The following is a 13,785-nucleotide window of genomic DNA, read 5'->3' on the forward strand; positions in this document are numbered from 1 at the left end:
TTTTATGAGCAGAGTGAGAAGCAAATGTGGTACAGTTATGTTACTGCACACCAGAAATAAGTATCACTGCTTTTATTTAACACAGAAATGGAACTCCTTCTCTTGAAAAATGTTTAAGTATCTACACAATGACCTATAGAACAGTGTGCTTAGAGAAGGTAATAACAAAATTATGTCATAAGAAATAATTTTAAAACAGCGTGATTCTGAAAACATTGAGGATATTTCTATGTCCACATGATCACCAAGACACATGTATATGAGCACAAATAATAAAAACTAGAAGCAATCTACATGGTTATAAACTGTGGAACTGAATAAAAGTTATGCTGGACTGCATTAAGTCCTGGGATGACAGGCAAATCTATGTATGCTTAATGCTTTAAGAATAGACAGACAAGACCATCTGAGTCAGATCCTTAGACACACATGCAAATTATCCTGACAAATTAAAAAAAGGAATAAAAACATACGAGAGTTAAGGAGTTGCCTCAGACAATAAAGGCAATTGCAACCAAGACTAAAGACCTAGTTTGACCCACAAGACCCACATGTCAGAAAAAAACAAATTCCCTGTATTTGTCATCTGGCTTCTACGAAAGCACTGTGGAGTCTGTGTGTATGTGAACAGAAGAACACTGAACACATGTGTTTACATGAAAGAGACAAGTGGTATGCTTTTATTTCTTTCATTCCTCTAATGACAGGAAACTTTCTGGTACCTATAGACATTGCTCCTAACTAACCTCTGTCCCACTAATTTACACTTAACTCATTCCTACTAATGCTCTTAACTTAAATGGCTCTTCTGAATCTTATTCCTCTCTCAGACTTCCATCAGCCCATTTAAGTTACAAAATTCAACTTGCCTTCTAGCAACAACAATCAGTCCTATTAATGAACTCCTAGACATTTTCACTTCTCACTATTCCTAATCTTTAATTTCTCTTTATATTTTGCATATATTTTCATATGAAGGTGCACATGTGTATATGGGGTGCATTGTTCACGAAGGGGCCAGAGGACAACTTTGGGTGTTATTCATGTGTCATCCTGAGATTTGCCTCAGAAATAAAGATCAAAGTGTATGACACCTGGATCAAGTCCTATCCACATCCAAAATTTCCCTGTTTTACACCTTTGAACAAAATCATCAAATTGGTTAAAAGCCAAACTTAAGAAAGGAAAAAACTACTAGGTGCTTTCATTACCAAGTCTTTCAAAGTCTTAGAAAGAGGATCAAATTATTTGAATAGATTAATACTAAAAAATGAATAAAGTATGAGGGTTTATTTATTTGTTTGTTTAAATATTTTGTTACTTTATTTGACTTTATTTTCAGACAGAATCTCACTACACAGTCCATGGTTTCTCTAAAGTCATGATCCTTGTCTTGCTTGGCTTTTCCTCAACATGACACAAGACAGGAATATTTGGGAAGAGGAACTTCAACTATCAGTTTTTTTTTTTATTATTATTAATGACTTATGAGGGAGGGTCCAGTCCACTGTGGAGCTGCATTATTCCTGGGCAGGGGGTACAATGGTATATAAGAAAGCAAATAGAATTTCTAGATGACTGTTTATTTTCTAAAGAGCGAGAGAAAGAAGGGATGAGGATTAGGATGGGAGCGGAAGATCTGGGAGGAGCTGGGGAAGGGGAAATCATAATGAAAATATATTGTGTGGAAATCTATTTTCAATTGAAAAAGGAAAGAAAAGAAAAAAGAAAGAAAACTGAATAAGCCAGAAAGAACAAGCCAGTAAGCAGCATTCCTCCAGGATCTCTATTTCAGTTCCTACCTCTAGGCTTCTTCTGCCTTGAGTTTCTGACTGACTTCCCTGCATGATGGACTGTGAACTAGACCTGGAAGCCAAATCACTAATTGAACTCAGTAAGTCTAAAATTAGCCCATGAAGTAGAGAAGAGGAATCAAAAAGAGGGAGGGGTACAGAAGAGGAGGAAATAAGGGGTAGATTTCATCAAGATACATTATATTCATGTGTGAAATTCTCAAATAATAAAGGGTAGCTAATGTAGGGCTAACAAACCTAAACCTAAGTGTCTGTGAGTCAATCACACTGAATTCCTCAACTGATTTTGGTCAGTTACGAGCCTAGGTAGAAGAAAAGCAACTGTAACATGATATAATACCACCCTAGCACCTATAAAGTAAATGAATGCTTCTGAAACCAGAAAACAGCTTTCCCAGCAAGGAGCACATGTTCTCAATGGCCTAAAAGAACATAGACTGGGACTGCAGCAAACTTCATTCCTTACTTGATATTTGTCTGCACATTCCTGGTACACCATTACTGTTATACAAAAGTAATAGTAACTTCACTAAACATAAACACACGTCTCCATACTTCCATAGAATTGAAAATGTATCCTGCATTTAAGTAATCTGAACTCAAAAATCCTAACTTCCAAATAAAGAATAGGAAATGTCCATCCCAACGATTATCTACTTGTAAGCAACATTTGTTAGTAGATTGCACATTTGGTGCAATACACAATCATTAATTTAGACATACATTAGGGGGAAAAAACAACTGGAAAATAAATTAAATTTTATTGGGCACATACCTGTAATCTCAGCTCTTGGAAGGTAGCAGTATTACCAAGTGTGAGAACAGTCTGGTCTACATAGATGAACTCCAGAGAAGCTACCCAGCAAAACTAGCTGAAATATATTGATTAATTCATTAATTAAAAATTTATAAACAGGGTAAATATAATTTAGCTAAAACATATATTAGGCTTTGTGACAAAAAGAAAGACAATTCCATACATGCAATCTCAATATTATCCACAAGAAAAGCTTGAGTCTTTATTCAAAGATATCATACATGAAACAAAAAATGCCTTAAAAACTCAGAAATGAAGTCATCTAACCGCACAATTATCCCACAGTGGGAAAACCCACAGATGAACAAAAAACTAAAAGTCTAAAAGCTTAACCTGCCATAGTTCCTGGTCCTCACGCCTCATATACCTTTCTGCTTTCTGTCATCACTTCCTGGGATTAAAGGCTCACTTCCTGGGACTAAAGGTGTGAATCACCATGCCTGGCTGTTTCCAGTGTGGTTTTAAACTCACAGAGATCCAGATGGATCTCTGCCTCCCAAGTGATAGGATTAAAGGTGTGAGTGCCACCATATTCTGGCCTCTATGTCTATCTAGTGGCTGTTCTGTTCTCTGACCCCAGATAAGTTTATTAGGAGGCACAATATATTGGGGAACACAATATTACCACAACCATTGGTTCCCAGGAACCAGCTTACTGTGCTTGTACAGCAACATGCTTTGACAAATACATATAAATAAACTTTTTAAAATAATTGCTGACTCCTAATGTCACTGTAAATATACTGACTTGTGTGATTGTTCTTCTTTCTTTCCTTTTCTTTTATTTATTTATTTATTTATTTATTTATTTATTTATTTATTTATTTATTTATTTATTTTGCTTTGTAAGACAGGGTTTCTCTATGTAGCTTTGGAGCCTATCCTAGAACTCATTCTGTAGACCAGGCTGGTCTCGAACTCACAGAGATCCTCTTGCCTCTGCCTCCCGAGTGCTGGGATTAGTGATTGTTTTTCAAACATACAAGAATTAACACAAGTTTATTACTGAACCATCTTAGGTCAACTTCATAAGTCGGGAGGTTTTAGTGTATAAACTAATTTCCTCGAAATCAACAGTGGCTATATTTAGACAAACTTGCTATATTCACTGACTTATATAGTCACTAACACCAGTTTGAAACATTTCTAGTGCTAGATATTAGCTAGATGCCTTTGCCACAGGACAAAGTTAGCAATGTAGGATGCAAACAATTTATATTACCATCCATTGGTATAGGCAAGTGACAGAAAAGTTCTTAAACTTTAAAAAATTCTGAATGCATGCCAGGCAGCAGTGGTATACGCTTTTAATCCCAGCACTAGGGAGGCAGAGGTAGGTGGATCTCTGTGAGTTTGAGGCCAGCCTGGGCTACAGAGTGAGTTCCAGGAAAGGCGCAAAGCTACACAGAGAAAGCCTGTCTCGACAAACCAAAAAAAAAAAAAAAAAAAAAAAAAAAAGAAAAGAAAAGAAAAAAAAAGAAAAGAAAGAAAGAAAACAGAAAAAATCAATTAAAAAATAAATAAATAAAATAAAAAAATTCTGAATTCATGCCTGGTGGTGGTGGCACACGCTTTTAATCCCAGCACTTATGAGGCAGAGCCAAGCGGATCTCTCTGAGTTTGAGGCCATCCTGGTCTACAGAGCAAGATCCAGGACACCAAAACTGCACCGAGAAACCCTGTCTTGAAAACAAACAATTCTGAATACACATACTGGGAAATAATCCCTGTGGTGTGAAGATCCACATGATGCCAAGTTGAGAGTTCCTCCTTCTGTGAAACCCCTTAGAGCTGTGGATTACAAATTACTGCATTAAATCATTTTTATTTAAAATTCCACTTTCTAGGCTCCATCTCCATCCACAAGATTCAGAGTAACTCAGGTGCTGTCCAGTAAGCTGTAGTAAGCTCTTCTTGCAGTCCTGACAAGCAGCCAAACTTGGTTACCATTACCCCACATTTGCTGAGATTTTGTTTTTAAATCCTTCCTATCAACCTCTGCAAATGTGCAAATGGCGCAATGGATGTGAACAAATGTCCTCGGTCTCTGTGGCCTCTGTTGTATAGCTCTCTTTGGCTAAAACACTTTCCCCTCTAATTCTACAAGAATTTCCTTTCTAACTCTAAGAGAAGCCGTAAACCTTCTTACTCTTTGGATCGTCATTATATTCTATGACAATGACCCTAGAGAGGACTCCTTGGAATGGGGGATAAAGAGCCTGAACAAAATTATCTAACTAAACAAGGCTTTCAATATTGAGACTGGGATACCAACCCAGACTCAAAATCTTCTACCTATAATTAGTCTTACTTGCAAGAGGCTGGGTTATTGGTGGATCAATACTTGCGAGAGTGGACAACCAAGACTGGTCTAACGTTAGGCCCATTCCATGAGGAGAAGCCCATGCCAAACACTGATTGGATGTCTAAGAACCTGAAGGTCAATAGCCCAGAGACCTAGAATAGAACCAAAAACGACCAGAAAAAAAAAAGTCAATGAAAGGATTCCTAATAATATTCTGCTATACTCATAGAATGGTAGCTAGCCCAATTGTATTCAGACAAGCTTAATCCAGAAACTGATGGGAGCAGATGCAAAGACCCTCAGCCAAACATTAGGAGGACCTCAGGAATGCCTGCAGATAAGGGGGAAGAATTGTAGCAGCCAAAGAGATTAAAGACTTCAGGAGAACACAGCCCAGAGAATTGGACAACCTCAGGTCATAGGTGCTCACACAGACAGAAGCAGCAATCACGAACCTTGTAAGTGTCTATGCTAAGTCCTTTACATATACATTATAATAACATACTTTGGTATTTTTATAGAACTCCTAAAAGTGGGTTGCCTTATCCAGCCTTGATATGATCATTTATGCCTAGTCTTATTGTAATTTGTTATACCATGTGTATAGGCTGGTTTTATGTGTCTACTTGACACCAAATTAGAGACATTAGAGAGGAGGAAAAGTATGCTGAGGAAATCCTCCCATGAGATCCATCAGTGAGGCATTTTCTCACTTATTAAACGATGGAGGAAGGCCCAGCCCATTGAGAGTGGTGCTATCCTAGGTTCTATAAAAAGGGAAGCTGAGCAAGGCATTTGAAGTAAGCTAGTAAGCAGTACTCCTCCTCCATGGCATTTGTATCAGCTCCTGCCTCCAGGATCCTGCCCTGTTTGTGTTTCTGTCCTGACTTCTTTTAAGAGTAAATATCGATTTGGAAGTGCAATCCAAATGAATCCTTTTCTCCCCATCTTGCTTTTTGGTCATGGTGTTTCATCACAACAATAGAAACCCTAACTAAGACCACATGTCTAGTTGATATCTATGAGAGAGGTCCTCTTTCTAAGGGAAATGGAAAAAGAAGGGGGTTGAGTACAAGATGGAGGACTAAGAGGAGTGGAGTGAGGAGACACCGAAGTTGGGATGAAAGAAGAACAAATAAAAAATAAAAGAAAGAGATGAATGCAGACAAGTGAGGGAAGAGTGGACCAAGGCAAGATTACAACTCAGCAGGGCAAATTCCAATCCTTTGGCTCTGTCTCAGACACATGGGGCTTCATTTTCAAGGGGCACAGATAGTTCTATGACTGCAACTTCTCATGTATCTCTCTCTTGTTACTTCCAATCCCTATATGCAGCTCTCCACAGCAGATGTCTCATAGCTTGAGTATCTCAACATCCTGTGGCCTCAAATTCAACGATCTTCATCTTCACTGCTAAATACAATGAAATATCATACTTTTCTCACTGAGGCTTTGACTCTATCAATCACAGTGGGAAGAATAGTGATGAAATGACCACAGGAAAAAAAAAAATCCATGACCTTTAAATTTTGCATCTTTCTTGTTTCCAGAATCAGTACAACATAAATGATCCCGCCAAGTTTTGATGGACCCTACCAAGCTTGGACCACAGTTGCTGCAGGTTCTGTATGAAGTTGCTTCCTGGGACTAAGACTCATCTTGCTTACTTCTTCCATAAATTAAATGCTCAGCCGGATGGAGTCTTAGTCTTGGGGCACCTTCCTAGTCTTCTAATGCAGAGTAAAGGCCTTCTAAGTAATGATGCTAAACTCCTTGAAATTTCCTGCCTCTTTTTAGCCACTTAACAGCCATACAAAACTACCTACTGCTGGTTTTCTCTACAAAACAAAGACATTTCATTTCTTCCTAAGCCCACTTTTTTTCACTGTAGACCTGAATGAGTCATCGGTAATAACCGTCCAATAGAAGCAATATTTTGTCTGAGAAATCAGCCCATTACTTTTTAACTCTACATTACTCTCTTTCTTGGGGCATTGAGAGAATAAGAAAAATTTGGGACCAAACTATCACATAAATGACTTCTAGCTAAATTTTCATGGAGTCTTACAAGTGTCTGTGTTTACTTACCAGGCCAAAGTTACCAGATAGGCCACAGGAAGGATACCAGGCTTTGGTTAGAAGGGGTCACAGCAAGATGAGGCTGTGACTGTTTTATTGATAACAATCAGATTTCTTATGCTTTTATCAGAAATAGAAAATAATGGCAATTTCCAGGATCAATAGCTGCACTTGCCAGGACAAAAGGAAGTTTGCAAGCTGTACAGGGTACACAATATCAATATCTAAGACCAATTGTCCTGTTAAGCTTCCATGCTTCCTTGACTATTAAAGGATCTTACAGAGAGAAACAAAAAGCAGCCTGAGTGCTTCACTGCCTGTGGGGTGCACTGATCTCTTAGGAACTGGAAGGCACATTGTGCCCCAGGAGTCATAGACTTTAACCTGATAAACTTATGACACATCTCTCCAGGCAGGTAGGCCAGACCAACTCCATGGTTCCCTGCAGGGCCTATTGCCCACTAAAATCCTATGACCTTGACCTCCACTATCTGCCATTATTCTCAACATTCCAATCTTCCAGGTCCTACAAGAACAGCTGATCACCAGGCAGTGGTGGTGCATGCCTTAATCCCAGCACTTGGGAGGCAGAGCCAGGCAAATCCCTGTGAGGCCAGCCTGGTCTACAGAGCAAGATCCAGGACAGGCACCAAAACTACACAGAGAAACCCTGTCTTGAAAAACCAAAACAAACAGCTGATTAAACTCTGTGAACAGCTTTCTATGACTTGTGCCATCTAAAGTCCTAGTATCTTCAACATTCCTCCAAAAGTCAGCATCCCCACATCCTTTGCAGCAACAAAAACACATTTGAGGTACCATTTTTTCTTCCAACTTTCTTCTCTGTTGCTGTCATTAAATTCTCTAACCAAAAGCAACTCAGGTAATGAACAGGTTTATTTGGTTGATACCAATAGGTCACAATCCCTCCTTAGGTGAGCTTGGGATAGAAACTCAAGATATTAATTGAAGGTAAAACCCAAGGAAACATTGTTTACTGGCTTTCTTACTTGGTCACTGTCTCATGCTCAGGTAGCTCTCTTATCCAGCCCATGCTCACTTGCTTAAAGATGTTGCCAACTCAGTGGAAGAGCCTTTCCACATCAAGCATAGTGAACACAATCTCTCTCAGACACAGAAAGCAGATATTCTGATTTGGCAGGCCCTCAACTGCTGTTCCCTTGGATGACTCCAGGCTATGTCACATTGACAGTTGAGGCTAATTAGGACACAAAGACAATGATATACAACAAGGTTTAAAGATTCAAAGCCAATGTATTAATCATACTAATCACTTCAGCAGCAAAACCCCAAACATGAAGACAGCAACAATGGAAAATACAGATATGCTAGAAAATGGGAAGAGGCAAGCCTCTAAATCAAGAAGAGAAAACTAAAACTGTTTATCCACAGAAAGTCCCCAAACCAACAAAAACTCAAGGAACTCATATCCAGAAATCTTCTGAATACAAAATTGGTGAAGGTCCATCATTTTCCAGAAAATAGACAATATAATTGGATTACAATTAATAAAATCAACAACATCGATGGAACCACTGACAAAACAAGACACAAAGACAATCCTACAAATATATATTATGGTCCCTTAAACAAGAACTACAAAATTCTAATCAAAATCACATTCCAAGAAATCACTGGCCACCACTCATCCTGTGCACCACAGTTTTCTCTTTTGCCAATCATAGAAAATTGGTTGGGAAAGGAGATTGGTCCACCAAAATTGGAGAGATTCACTTGAAGCCTCTGATGTTTTAACTTTGTAGAAAAGAGTTTTGACTACTAAAAGGATTTCATTCTCTTACGATAAAGAAAAGGATACCTGCTAGGATCACATAGACACCATTTTGTTTTCTATGATTGATGATTGCCTGTAATTCTGCATTGGAGTGAGGAGATGAAAACTTATTAAAACAAAATGCAAGATAACAGATTTTTAAAAAGTCAGTGTGCACCTAGAGCAATTTGTTTTGCTCTAATTGCTTATAAGTCACAAGCACTTTCAAAAACAAGTTTATTCCTATTTTTTTTGTATATGTTTGTGCATGAGAGAGAATATATTCTATATGTACATAGGTGACACACAAAAAAAGAGGATGGCAGATCCACTAGGTCTAGAATAGCAGATAGTTATGAGCCTCCCAACTTGAGTGTTGGTATCTGAACTCAGGTCTTCCCCAAGAAGAATATGTGCTGACCCTGCTTCCAAGACATATAACATTTTTTTATCCAATAAACCAAAAGACTTTCACAGATTAACAACAAGAACAACAAAACCTAAATAATTAAGAAGTAAACAAATGATCCTTGGAAACATGATGCATCGATATAAGATGTTGCATATGGTCTATTTGCACCATATAGTGAATACAATCCAATGAAAATGCCCAACGGTTTATAACAGGAAAGCTGATCACAAAGCTACATTCACAGTGGAAACATTCAGAATGTCCAATGGGATCAGGAAAAATAGTACACAGATTGACATGATATGACTTCTATACTTACCACAGAGCTACAACAGTAAAAAATGTGTATATTTGTGAAAGAATAAATGGGATGAAGAGAAAAGGCCAAGAAAAAGGCAGGAAAATATACTGAACTTTTAATCAAAAGACCAAAGGAAACTAGACAGAAAAAGTGTGATCTTGACAAACGTTACCCAGCTCCCTATGATTCTATGTGTATAGAATTAAACACAGACTTCAAAACTTCCACAAAATTAACTCAAAGTGACCATCAACCTGTTGTTTCTAACTCTGCAGCTACTGATATTTCTTCAAAAGACAGAAGCCCCATGCTCTAAAGTACTCTCTGAAAAATGGAGGTGATCTCTTGCTATGGCTCTGCAATCCTTTATGGCTCCTTGTGGTTTCAGGTAAACCCAGTCACAATGATACCTAATCCCAAAACAAGAGAATAATTTAAAATTTGCTTTCTGCTACAATATGTGGAATCTGCCCTACCTACCTGCACAACACTGTGGACACATGAGGAATCTCTACAGATCAGAAACCCTCCCTGTCCTCTGAAACTGAACTTCACTGAATCACACCATGGTGGCTAGTGGTAGCAGAAAGTTAAAAGAATTCTAACCATGTGTTGCTGAAGGATGAGCCACATAAACTCCTTCTGTCAGTTCCTAAACTATTTATAACATTTAAAAGACAAACCTGAATGTGGAGGGAAATATTCAGAACTTCTAGGAACCAGAACTTCAGTTTTCCCACCACACCCCACAAGAGTGCTTTAATGTGCACTATTGCCAGTGATATTGCAAACAACATATCATCCCATGCCAAGACTGCAGAGCCTCCACCTACCCAGGAAATCCCACACAGGGAGACTTGGAAAACAAGGGCCACTGCCCAGGTCGCCAACCACATGGAAAGACAGAACCACAGTCTGGGTAATGGTCCACCCAAGTCCCAGCATAAATGATAGTGCAGCAGACCTCTGAACAGCCCACACTCACCAGGGCATGGCTTGTGGTCCTTACAACTTCCTACAGAAAATCAGAGAAGAATTCTGGAAAGAACCTGCAAGCTAGAACTCCTATTGCTAAGCTTTGCCAGAGTCCCTCATTAGCTAGGACTACCCAGCTGGGCCTCAGAATATTAGCACCTCCCCTACTGGGTGAGCAGAGATCAAAGGCCTTCTCACCTCTGCCCTTCCAGCCCAGCAGACAGAGCCCTAGTCAGGAAAGTTTGTATTTTAGTAGACATTCTTTGACTCTCCCAGAGCACTTCCTGTTCCTTGCCCAAGATACAGGGTTCTTTGTGTGCACATTCCATTACACATTCAATGGCCAGTACAGCAAACTCTTTGCTTCTTAGCTGGGAAGTTCTGCAGCTAAATATAGGTAACACACAAACATTGACTGTTGTTAAAGCAAAACAGAGGCCATGAATTAGAAAACAATGAAGGGTCAAGGTAGGGCTTAGAGGCAAGAAAGAGAATGGGGAATATGATATATTTTTCATCTTAAATAATTATTTTAAAAAGTTGAAACAGGCTTTAGGGCCATGTTCTCCAGATACTAGGGGATTGAATGAGTGTACACCAAGGATTACTCACACCTTTTCTCTCAGCCTGTACATCTTCAAACTGGAAAATAACAGTCCTGTTAGGCAGGGCCACAACTTTTTACAAAGATTCTCTATTTTGATTGAACTAGTGTAACTGCAGTAATTTGGGTACATGATAAGATCAGTCCCTTACTCAGATTCTTGATTGTTGTGATCTGTAGATCTCAAGAAATGGCCAGTCAGGAAATTAATGGAGCATCTAAAATTGATTACCTGACTTCACATTGCTAATATCAACTACTGCCAAAGCAGGAAAGCTCTTACCCTCCTTCCTGCCCCTATGACTATATCACCTTCTATGTTGGTCAGTGAACTCAATTCTTGCATGGGTCCGTCTACATTTATAATTGCCCAATAAAAATCAGAGAAATTGGAGGACACTCATTCGTTGGTCTCTTATCCTTCTCACCGACCAGTCAAGGCTGAGCCTGGAAGGAGTTGCAGGACTGTCTTTCCAGCACTGCACAGTAGAGGCAGGGTTAGGTGTTCAAAGCAATTCTCAACTTCATAGCTCCAGGCAAGCCTGTGCTATAGGAGATACGGCTCTGAACAGAAGTAAATAAATCAATAGCACTTGAGGAAAAAGAGGAATAAAATTCGTAATGAACAAGAAACATGGGAGAACAGAAACAAATGGAGATAAGAGCACTAATACTCTGATAAAAAAAGTTAAAAAAATAATTTGAATAAGTGACTTTTTTAAATGAGAAAATGATGTATTTTTAAGAATAAATACCTTAGCTATATTGACTTTGAAAAAGAGCAGACCCTTCTGTAGAAGGAAGGAATTAATAAGAGATTGATTGATCTTCCGTATTTACATATTGGCTGCTAAGATCTATAACCTGACACACTGAGTTACTGTCAATGGTCAGTGTCTCAAACCTCTAAGCTGACTTAAATTTGTCAAGCAGGACTGAACTTACCTGCATAGGAGAGTTCCCTAATTGGAAATTCAATATTTATTGCCTCAAGGGAACTTCCTCAAATTGTACATCCATCAATATGGTCTGTCTTCATGCCAATGAATTAATACATGCTGGGAAATTAACACCTCCTGCCACAATCAGGTCCTTTTTCATAATGGTGGCTCCAGCAGCTGACTGTCTGTCTATTCTGTTTTCTCCTGCACTGTACACAATAAACTATTCCTCCTATTCTGGTCTAAAGACAGAAGCTATGCTCCAGATGAAAATTCTTTTCCTGTAACTGTAATGGATAGTTCACTATATAACTCAAATGCATAATTTTAAAACTCTGAGGTGGTATAGTCATTTCATTTAAGAATTTTGCAGGTGCAATATAGAGGACAACAAGGTTATTGCCATGGCACGCAACAGTCTGAAATCAAAGCCACTTGAGTCAATGGAAGATAACTTGTCTCAGAAACATTTTTCTACAAGGCCAGAAATGCAGCTATTCTAGAATTAATATGCCTTCCTGGGAAATATCACTTTACACACTTATGAGATTAATAAAGAAAATTCTCTTTAATGAGAACATACACCTATCTCTGTCTAATGCTCAAAGAGCCAGTCTAGGTAGATTTTGCATTCCACATATGCTGTCATCCTTAAGTGTCTTTTAGGTTCACACTCCAGGTTACACTTTGAACAATGTAAATCAGGACAGGAGACTGCAAGTCTAGCCACTTAGGCAGAAGGAAGACTTATACAGAAAAGGTATTACCAGAATTATTTCTGAAGTATACCTGTGACCTGAAAGAGCAGGTCATTCTTCAGTGACAGGGTCCTGAGGTGCAGGTGTCAGGGAATGAGAAAGACAGGAAAAGTAGAAGGTAGGAAAGATAAAAGCTGGGGTGAGGAGGTTTTTGCACAAGCTATGTCTCATGCCAAGTAAGCTTCTTAAGAAGAATAGCTTCCTGTATGCTACTTCCAGGGGGAATAGAAGGAAAGGAGAAACTTCTATAAAGTCAGATGAAACTATCATACAATGGGATATACTCAGGAAGAGGCTAATCAAACAATGCTGCACAGGGGGATCACGGTACGGCAAGAACATTACTATTCCTACAGTGGCCTTAACACTGATAACTGTAGCTCCATGTGGTGGGAAGGTCATGGCCCCAGACCATCATCAGCTCTACATTCCTGGTTTCAGACAAGGAGCTGTTTTATTTTCAATACTTCAAGGCCTTAGGCAAAGCTCTGAAGGTCTAGGCCCCAGGCTGTTCCTAGCTCTTCCAAGAATGTTCCTCTTCCTACCCTAAGGGCCTAAATGAATGCCTTGCTTGAATAAGCCAGTCCTTAACACAATAGTGTTTTACTTTTTAAATAGTTGTGAGCTGGTGTCATATTGCCTGCCTCTCAGAACTATGCTTTTCTCAAGAAAGAAAACTGGATCTTTAAGGCACAGCAGGTCTTATGTTAGGTTGTAAACTCCTTGAGCTGCTTGTTAGAGGCCTGTTTTTTGATACAGGGATGGGCCTAGTGGCTGGTTGTAAATCAGGGTGTCTCTTTTGTAATAGTTTGGAGCCAAATGGCTGGACACTCTTGGTGAAAAAAAAATGTGTATCCTAGTATTCTTAACTCTAACAAGCCTGGTTAGCATATACTTATCTTTGGGGTGTTTCAGAGGCAGCCATCCCTCAGTTTAACTCTACTTTGTGAGACTTACTATCTTCTAAGCATTGGTAAGTGTTGT

This window comes from Peromyscus maniculatus, chromosome 2 (assembly GCF_049852395.1).
Source record: "Peromyscus maniculatus bairdii isolate BWxNUB_F1_BW_parent chromosome 2, HU_Pman_BW_mat_3.1, whole genome shotgun sequence".
In the NCBI taxonomy this organism is placed as follows: domain Eukaryota; kingdom Metazoa; phylum Chordata; class Mammalia; order Rodentia; family Cricetidae; genus Peromyscus; species Peromyscus maniculatus.